General features: G+C 53.6%; 1 non-coding gene across 1 annotated transcript; it reads right to left on the minus strand.

Annotated features, from left to right (window-relative positions):
• Positions 1-484: 484 nt before the first annotated feature.
• Positions 485-2402, minus strand: LOC147870501 (small subunit ribosomal RNA). The gene has a single exon (XR_015533385.1). It is a non-coding gene; the product is annotated as a small subunit ribosomal RNA (ribosomal RNA).
• Between the last annotated feature and the right edge of the window lie 7598 nt (positions 2403-10000).

Genomic DNA, 10000 nt, shown 5'->3' on the forward strand with positions numbered 1-10000 from the left:
CCTCAGGCCGACGACGTTATCTCCGAGATCCGGCCGCTGCCAGGAAGAGCCGGTCCAATCACAGGCGAGATTACGCCTTCCGCAGAGCCCCGTTCATCTGGTTCATTCTTAATGCCTTCCTTTTATTAATTTTTGATGCGTCTTCCCCTCATTCGGGGGGAGACGGTGCGACTTTCGCCGACCGGTCCCCCCTCAGGTTGACGTCATCTATTTTTCAGTCATCAGTAGTGGTCACATATTATGATGCGTCTTCCCCCTCATGCGGGGGGAGTCGGTGCGACTTTCGCCGACCGGTCCCCCCTCAGGTTGACGTCATCTATTTTTCAGTCATCAGTAGAGGTTGTATTATCATGAATGACCAGACACGGGTACTTCCACGAGAAGGCGGTCCACTCGCAAGCGAGATTACGCACTCCCCCAGAGCCAGCAACCGTACTCGGTTTCTTAATGCCTTCCTTCTCTGTTCGGTCACTCTCGGTGCCGTTAATGATCCTTCCGCAGGTTCACCTACGGAAACCTTGTTACGACTTTTACTTCCTCTAAATGATCAAGTTCGGGCATCTTCCCGGTGGAATCGAAGGGCCGAAACCCCGCGCCCACCGGTCCGAAGACCTCACTAAATCATTCAATCGGTAGTAGCGACGGGCGGTGTGTACAAAGGGCAGGGACGTAATCAACGCGAGCTTATGACTCGCGCTTACTGGGAATTCCTCGTTCATGGGGAACAATTGCAAGCCCCAATCCCTAGCACGAAGGAGGTTCAGCGGGTTACCCGGACCTTTCGGCCAGGGAGGACACGCTGATTCCTTCAGTGTAGCGCGCGTGCGGCCCAGAACATCTAAGGGCATCACAGACCTGTTATTGCTCAATCTCGTGCGGCTAGAAGCCGCCTGTCCCTCTAAGAAGATTAGGAGTCGCCGGTAGCACAGAGGATACCGGATGCGACTATTTAGCAGGCTAGAGTCTCGTTCGTTATCGGAATTAACCAGACAAATCGCTCCACCAACTAAGAACGGCCATGCACCACCACCCACCGAATCAAGAAAGAGCTCTCAATCTGTCAATCCTCCCGGTGTCTGGGCCTGGTGAGGTTTCCCGTGTTGAGTCAAATTAAGCCGCAGGCTCCACTCCTGGTGGTGCCCTTCCGTCAATTCCTTTAAGTTTCAGCTTTGCAACCATACTTCCCCCGGAACCCAAAAGCTTTGGTTTCCCGGAAGCCGCCCGCCGAGTCATCGGAGGAACTTCGGCGGATTGCTGGCTGGCATCGTTTATGGTTAGAACTAGGGCGGTATCTGATCGCCTTCGAACCTCTAACTTTCGTTCTTGATCAGAGAAAACATTCTTGGCAAATGCTTTCGCTTCTGTCCGTCTTGCGACGATCCAAGAATTTCACCTCTAACGTCGCAATACGAATGCCCCCGTCTGTCCCTTTTGATCATTACCTCGGGGCTTCCGAAAACCAACAAAATAGAACCGAGGTCCTATTCCATTATTCCATGCACTCGGTATTCAGGCGGCTGCTGCCTGCTTTAAGCACTCTAATTTGTTCAAAGTAAAAGTGCCGGCCCATCGTGACACTCGGTCAAGAGCACCGCGACGGGATTGTGTAGGCCCTCCCCGAGACGACCCGAGGCGTGGGAGCGTCGCCGCCCCCATCGCCCGCGGGCGCCGGCTCGGGCCACCGGCAGGACGTCCGCACGTGCGTGCCAGTTAGACACCGACGGGCGGTGAACCGGCAGCGTGGGACACAAGTCCGACTACGAGCTTTTTAACCGCAACAGCTTTAATATACGCTATTGGAGCTGGAATTACCGCGGCTGCTGGCACCAGACTTGCCCTCCAATGGATACTCGTTAAAGTCTTTAGAGTGTACTCATTCCGATTACGGGGCCTCGGATGAGTCCCGTATCGTTATTTTTCGTCACTACCTCCCCGTGCCGGGAGTGGGTAATTTGCGCGCCTGCTGCCTTCCTTGGATGTGGTAGCCGTTTCTCAGGCTCCCTCTCCGGAATCGAACCCTGATTCCCCGTTACCCGTTACAACCATGGTAGGCGCAGAGCCTACCATCGACAGTTGATAAGGCAGACATTTGAAAGATGCGTCGCCGGTTCGTAGACCGTGCGATCCGCCTCCATTTATTCAGAGTCACCAAGGCAAACGGCCGCGTGAGCGACCGATTGGTTTTGATCTAATAAAAGCGTCCCGACCGTCTCCGGTCGGGACTCGGTTGCATGTATTAGCTCTAGAATTACCACAGTTATCCAAGTAACTGTCCACCATCTAAGGAACCATAACTGATTTAATGAGCCATTCGCGGTTTCACCTTAATTTGGCTTGCACTGAGACATGCATGGCTTAATCTTTGAGACAAGCATATGACTACTGGCAGGATCAACCAGGGAACCGAAGACTCACTTGGAGCTCGTTCCTCCCCCTCCACGCGGTCCCGGATGGGTCCGGCGAGGGGGTCCAGTTCATACTTCAACGCTCGCACTCCGTGCGCCCCTGCGAGCAGGGGCCACTTCGTGCCGTTAGGGGGACGCCACGTGAGCGCCCCCAGAACCGTGGTGCCATTAGGGCACCCTTCCCTCTCTTCACTCGACATGCATAAGCGCCGAAGCGCCGTTTGGCATCGCGAGTCTAGCACGCGCCCGGACTACGAGTGAGTCGGTTGCAGTGTGTCCACGATACGCCGCCTATAGACCGTGTCCGGGGGACAGAGGGCCGCGGCATCGCGGTGGCGAAGGGTTTGCCGGGAAGGGGAACGAAGCCGGCCTTTTTCGTAAAATCGTTCCCCTGTTGCTTGCCGGGAAGGTGGACGAACCCGGTCTCTCTCGTAAAATCGTCCACCTGCTGCTTGCCGGGAAGGGGAACAAAGCCGGTCTTTTTCGTAAAATCGTTCCCCTGTTGCTTGCCGGGAAGGTGGACGAACCCGGTCTTTATCGTCAAATCGTCCACCTGCTGGTTGCCGGGAAGGGGAACGAAGCCGGCCTTTTTCGTAAAATCGTTCCCCTGTTGCTTGCCGGGAAGGAGGACGAACCCGGTCTTTATCGTCAAATCGTCCTCCTGTTGCTTGCCGGAAAGGGGAACGAAGCCGGCCTTTTTCGTAAAATCGTTCCCCTGTTGCTTGCCGGGAAGGTGGACGAACCCGGTCTCTCTCGTAAAATCGTCCACCTGCTGCTTGCCGGGAAGGGGAACGAAGCCGGTCTTTTTCGTAAAATCGTTCCCCTGTTGCTTGCCGGGAAGGTGGACGAACCCGGTCTCTCTCGTAAAATCGTCCACCTGCTGCTTGCCGGGAAGGGGAACGAAGCCGGTCTTTTTCGTAAAATCGTTCCCCTGTTGCTTGCCGGGAAGGTGGACGAACCCGGTCTTTATCGTCAAATCGTCCACCTGCTGCTTGCCGGGAAGGGGAACGAAGCCGGCCTTTTTCGTAAAATCGTTCCCCTGTTGCTTGCCGGGAAGGAGGACGAACCCGGTCTTTAACGTCAAATCGTCCTCCTGTTGCTTGCCGGAAAGGGGAACGAAGCCGGCCTTCTTCGTAAAATCGTTCCCCTGTTGCTTGCCGGGAAGGTGGACGAACCCGGTCTTTCTCGTAAAATCGTCCACCTGCTGCTTGCCGGGAAGGGGAACGAAGCCGGCCTTTTTCGTAAAATCGTTCCCCTGCCGGGCGGAGGACGGACCCGGGCTTTTCTTCCGTCAGTTGTGTCCTCCTGATGTATCCAGACACCACCCAAGGCTCAGGAATCGTCTTATGCGGAAAAAGGGCCAATTTATCAGCGACGCATCCGTTAGTTCAACTAGAGGAAGTGTGAAATTTTCCTACAAAATAAGGTGCCAGCGCGGCGTTTTCAGGGGAGACTCGTAACGTCTGAGCCTCAGAGAGCGCGACCCGGCCGAATGCGAGCGGCAGGTCCCCTAAAATCGGCCTACCTAACACGCACGGATGGGACTTTGAAATCTGAAGACGTGGAGGGCACGAACGGGAATATATATGCGGCAGAAGCCAGAGACACCGCCGGCAGCCTCACCGTGACCGCACGAGAAGTCGTCACTTGCGCCAATCTTGCACTCGAGTGCCGAGTCACCTACGAGCAGACCCCTGCTTCTGCCTGTCCATTGAGGGCAGCCGAGCACGCGATTCCCCAGGAGACGGACTTCTGTACACTTGTGCCCCTCTTGCCCTAAACGGGGTTCGAGCAGCGCGGGGAGAGGAATTCAGTCCCCGGCGGATGCGCGCTCGTTCTAAGTGCAGCTTCCGAGAGGCCGCCCGTGAAGGCCATCACTTGTGCCACTCTTGCACTCGGAATCGAGTGCCGACTCGAACCGGAGCCTCCGCCGGCCACTGCGTGGGTTGACGGGCGCCGACCCCGATGAAGACGGCGATCGGTGCACATGTGCCCCCCATGCCCTAAACGGGGTTCGAGCAGCGCGGGGAGAGGAATTCAGTCCCCGGCGGATGCGCGCTCGTTCTAAGTGCAGCTTCCCAGAGGCCGCCCGTTAAGGCCTTCACATGTGCCACTCTTGCACTCGTAGATGAGTGCCGACTCGAGCCCGAGTCTCCGCCGGACACCGCGCGTGATGACGTGCGCCAACCCCGATGGACACGGCGGTCGGTGCACTTGTGCTCCACTTGCCCTAAACGGTTGCAAGTAGAGCGGGCCGAGGCCAGCAGTCCCCCGGCGGATGCGCGCTGGTTCTAAGTGCAGCTTCCCAGAGGCCGCCCGTGAAGGCCGTCACGTGTGCCGCTCTTGCACTCGGAATCGAGTGCCGACTCGAACCGGAGCCTCCGCCGGCCACTGCGTGGGTTGACGGGCGCCGTCCCCGATGAAGACGGCGATCGGTGCACATGTGCCCCTCTTGCCCTAAACGGGGTTCGAGCAGCGCGGGGAGAGGTCTTCAGTCTCCCGCGGATGCACGCTGGTACTAAGGGCCGGCTCACAGAAGCCACCTGTAAAGGCCGTCACATGTGCCACTCTTGCACTCGTAGTCGAGGGCCGACTCGAGCCCGAGCCTCCGCCGGACACCGCGCGTGTTGACGTGCGCCAACCCCGATGGACACGGCGGTCGGTGCATTTGTGCCCCACTTGCACTAAACGGTTGCAAGTACACCGGGCCGAGGAAAGCATTCCCCCGCGGTTGTCCGCTGGTACTAAGTGCAGCTTCCCAGAGGCCGCCCGTGAAGGCCGTCACGTGTGCCACTCTTGCACTCGGAATCGAGTGCCGACTCGAACCGGAGCCTCCGCCGGCCACTGCGCGGGTTGACGGGCGCCGACCCCGTTGAAGACGGCGATCGGTGCACATGTGCCACTCTTGCCCTAAACGGGGATCGAGCGGCGCGGGACGAGGCCTGCAGTCCCCCGCGTTGCCCGGTGGTACTGAGGGCAATCTCCCAGAGGCCGCCCGTGAAGGCCGTTACTTGTGTCACTCTTGCACTCAGTGCCCTGTGCCGACTCGAACCCGAGACTCGGCCGGTCTTCGCAGGCAACAGCGCGGGTTGACCACAAATTACACGGCGGTCGATACACTTGTGCCCCTCTTGCCCTAAACGGTCGCAAGTAGCGCGGGCCGAGGCCTGCAGTCCCTCGCTGTTGTCCGCTGGTACTAGGGGCAGCTTCCCAGAGGCCGCCCGTGAAGACCATCACTTGTGCCACTCTTGCACTCAGGCTCGAGTGCCGACTCGAACCCGAGACTCGACCAGTCTTCGCCGGCCACTGAGCGGGGTGACGGGCGCCGACCCCAAAGGACACGGCGGTCGGTGCACTTGTGCCACTCTTGCCCTAAACGGGGATCGAGCGGCGCGGGTCGAGGCCTGCAGTCCCCCGCGTTGCCCGGTGGTACTGAGGGCAATCTCCCAGAGGCCGCCCGTGAACGCCGTTACTTGTGTCACTCTTGCACTCAGTGTCCTGTGCCGACTCGAACCCGAGACTCGGCCGGTCTTCGCCGGCCACTGAGCGGGGTGACGGGCGCCGACCCCAAAGGAAACGGCGGTCGGTGCACTTGTGCCACTCTTGCCCTAAACTGCCTCAGCCAACGCGGGGCGGAAGCGCGAATGGCCTGCCGGCGACAGGGTCCCCGGCGGCCGGTAGTCCAATCTCAGACTTCCCCCTGCTCGAGGAGAGCCTCGCTCGCCAAGCTCATATACTATAGTCTGGACCCCCCTTATCTCAGCATTCGTCAGTCACGGAAGAGGCAGAGCCGCGGACACCGGCGGATGGCCCCTCGGCTGCCGCCAGAAATTTTAATTAAGTTTTTCTCTTCCTTAATCATTTCCGATCATACTAAATTTTGTATATGTTAGAATACATACACATACTTACTTATATAACCGCTTTATTTAATATTTTTCTGCACTTTAGAAATTTTCGGACTTAGCCGCTGAAGCGACTCAAGTAACACGCACGGTGGGACATAGCCGCAGAACTGGTTTCATGTACCACGCACCACGGGACATAGCCGCAGAATTCGTACCGTCCAAGTAAGGCCCAGCTAACACAGCGGAAATTTATTTTTAGTCAATTAACGGCATTACTATGCACAGCAAGGCCAACTTTCTTCAATTATGTATATTTTTCTGCATTTTGGAAATTTTTTGGACTTAGCCGCTGAAGCGACTCAACTAACACGCACGGTCGGACATAGCCGCAGAACTGGTTTCAAGTACCACGCACCACGGGACATAGCCGCAGAATTCGTACCGTCCAAGTAAGGCCCACCTAACACAGCGGAAATTTATTTTTAATCTATTAACGATATTATTAAGCACAGCAAGCCCAATTTTCTTCAATTATGTGTATTTTTCTGCATTTTGGAAATTTTTTGGACTTAGCCGCTGAAGCGACTCAACTAACACGCACGGTCGGACATAGCCGCAGAACTGGTTTCAAGTACCACGCACCACGGGACATAGCCGCAGAATTCGTACCGTCCAAGTAAGGCCCAGCTAACACAGCGGAAATTTATTTTTAATCTATTAACGACATTATTAAGCACAGCAAGGCCAATTTTCTTCAATTATGTATATTTTTCTGCATTTTGGAAATTTTCGGACTTAGCCGCTGAAGCGACTCAACTAACACGCACGGTCGGACATAGCCGCAGAACTGGTTTCAAGTACCACGCACCACGGGACATAGCCGCAGAATTCGTACCGTCCAAGTAAGGCCCAGCTAACACAGCGGAAATTTATTTTTAATCTATTAACGACATTATTAAGCACAGCAAGGCCAATTTTCTTCAATTATGTATATTTTTCTGCATTTTGGAAATTTTCGGACTTAGCCGCTGAAGCGACTCAACTAACACGCACGGTCGGACATAGCCGCAGAACTGGTTTCAAGTACCACGCACCACGGGACATAGCCGCAGAATTCGTACCGTCCAAGTAAGGCCCAGCTAACACAGCGGAAATTTATTTTTAATCTATTAACGACATTATTAAGCACAGCAAGGCCAATTTTCTTCAATTATGTATATTTTTCTGCATTTTGGAAATTTTCGGACTTAGCCGCTGAAGCGACTCAACTAACACGCACGGTCGGACATAGCCGCAGAACTGGTTTCAAGTACCACGCACCACGGGACATAGCCGCAGAATTCGTACCGTCCAAGTAAGGCCCACCTAACACAGCGGAAATTTATTTTTAATCTATTAACGATATTATTAAGCACAGCAAGCCCAATTTTCTTCAATTATGTGTATTTTTCTGCATTTTGGAAATTTTTTGGACTTAGCCGCTGAAGCGACTCAACTAACACGCACGGTCGGACATAGCCGCAGAACTGATTTCAAGTACCACGCACCACGGGACATAGCCGCAGAATTCGTCCCGTCCAAGTAAGGCCCACCTAACACAGCGGAAATTTATTTTTAGTCAATTAACGGCATTACTATGCACAGCAAGGCCAACTTTCTTCAATTATGAATATTTTTCTGCATTTTGGAAATTTTCGGACTTAGCCGCTGAAGCGACTCAACTAACACGCACGGTCGGACATAGCCGCAGAACTGGTTTCAAGTACCACGCACCACGGGACATAGCCGCAGAATTCGTACCGTCCAAGTAAGGCCCAGCTAACACAGCGGAAATTTATTTTTAATCTATTAACGATATTATTAAGCACAGCAAGCCCAATTTTCTTCAATTATGTGTATTTTTCTGCATTTTGGAAATTTTTTGGACTTAGCCGCTGAAGCGACTCAACTAACACGCACGGTCGGACATAGCCGCAGAACTGGTTTCAAGTACCACGCACCACGGGACATAGCCGCAGAATTCGTACCGTCCATGTAAGGCCCAGCTAACACAGCGGAAATTTATTTTTAATCTATTAACGATATTATTAAGCACAGCAAGCCCAATTTTCTTCAATTATGTGTATTTTTCTGCATTTTGGAAATTTTTTGGACTTAGCCGCTGAAGCGACTCAACTAACACGCACGGTCGGACATAGCCGCAGAACTGGTTTCAAGTACCACGCACCACGGGACATAGCCGCAGAATTCGTACCGTCCAAGTAAGGCCCACCTAACACAGCGGAAATTTATTTTTAATCTATTAACGATATTATTAAGCACAGCAAGGCCAACTTTCTTCAATTATGTATATTTTTCTGCATTTTGGAAATTTTCGGACTTAGCCGCTGAAGCGACTCAACTAACACGCACGGTCGGACATAGCCGCAGAACTGATTTCAAGTTCCAAGCACCACGGGACATAGCCGCAGAGCCATGACTTTTGAGTTAAATTTCGGAAATTTATTTTTAGACAATTAACGGCATTATTGTGCACAGCAAGCCCATTTTTTTTCAATTAAGAATATTTTACTGCATTTTGGAATATTTCGGACTTAGCCGCTGAAGTTATATTCGTTCTATTTCTTATTCTTAGGAAGGCGCTATCACGGCACGGTCTCGTGCTTCGAAGCAGCCCCGTAACTATACTCGCCGTCTGAATTGGCCTCAGGAAGCGACCGTCCCAATACAACCCATCAAACACAGGCGTAGTCTCTTACATGACTTACTTTTAATGCGTTAACGGCTATACGATGATTTCTTTCGAGACGGGGCACCGCAAGCCCAATTTTAATGATTTACAAATACTTAACCATATTATTATTTTTATTATTTGTTATTGATTGCAAATGATTTTATCCCCGGTGGCAGTGACCTACAATAAGGTACAAGAACATAAGACACAACAAAACAATGCGATACATCAACACAGTGAGACAGAAAAAGAATAATTAGAGGGCACAACAAAAAGAATAAGACACAACAGAACCATAAAAGAAAAACATAAGACGCAACCAAAACAACACATCCCACTCACTCACTCAAAATCAAACAACTCATAAGAATACAAAACCATCTACTTCACTATATTACGCTTTCTTCCTCCCTAATTCTTCTTCTTCTACTCCCGTTATTCGTGTTGTCTTATGTTATTTTTATTCAAGTTACTATTATTAAGAAGGCGCCATTACCGCAGGACTCTTTCACCGAAACAGCCTTCTGAGCTACCACGCGCCGTCGGACTTTTGCCGCAGACGTCCCGGGCCTTGGCGGCCGGCAAGCCTCTCGTCGGGGAGAAAATCGCCTTCCGCCCGCGCAAGACAAATGCTGAGATAAGGGGGGTCCAGACCTACTATGGGGAGGACTTTGGGAGCAGGTCCGAGTGCGCGGCCGAACCGGCAATCGGCAAGTATGAGGCCTCCTGCCGGTTCGGGACACGCCGCACTTGACCCGGGGTCGTAGTGTCAGGACGGGGGTGGGGGTGGGGGCAGGACGGAGATCTGGCGTGTGTGGGCGGGCGGGCGGGCGGGGGACCGCGTTCTTAATCGCGGGGACTCGGTCCGGACTCCGTCCTGGGTTCGAACCTAGCTTAATTGTTTTAGGCCCACCTGAGATGCCGCGGGCCACCACGGCGCCCTACGCCGCCGCCGCGAGGACGATGACGACGCTCCTGTGTTCTCCGGCCAGCCTCGAGGACTCAGTCCTCGG

This window comes from Zootermopsis nevadensis, unplaced genomic scaffold (assembly GCF_977971745.1).
Source record: "Zootermopsis nevadensis isolate Lab colony 2312 unplaced genomic scaffold, Znev_1.0 Znev_ptg000244l, whole genome shotgun sequence".
NCBI lineage: Eukaryota > Metazoa > Arthropoda > Insecta > Blattodea > Termopsidae > Zootermopsis > Zootermopsis nevadensis.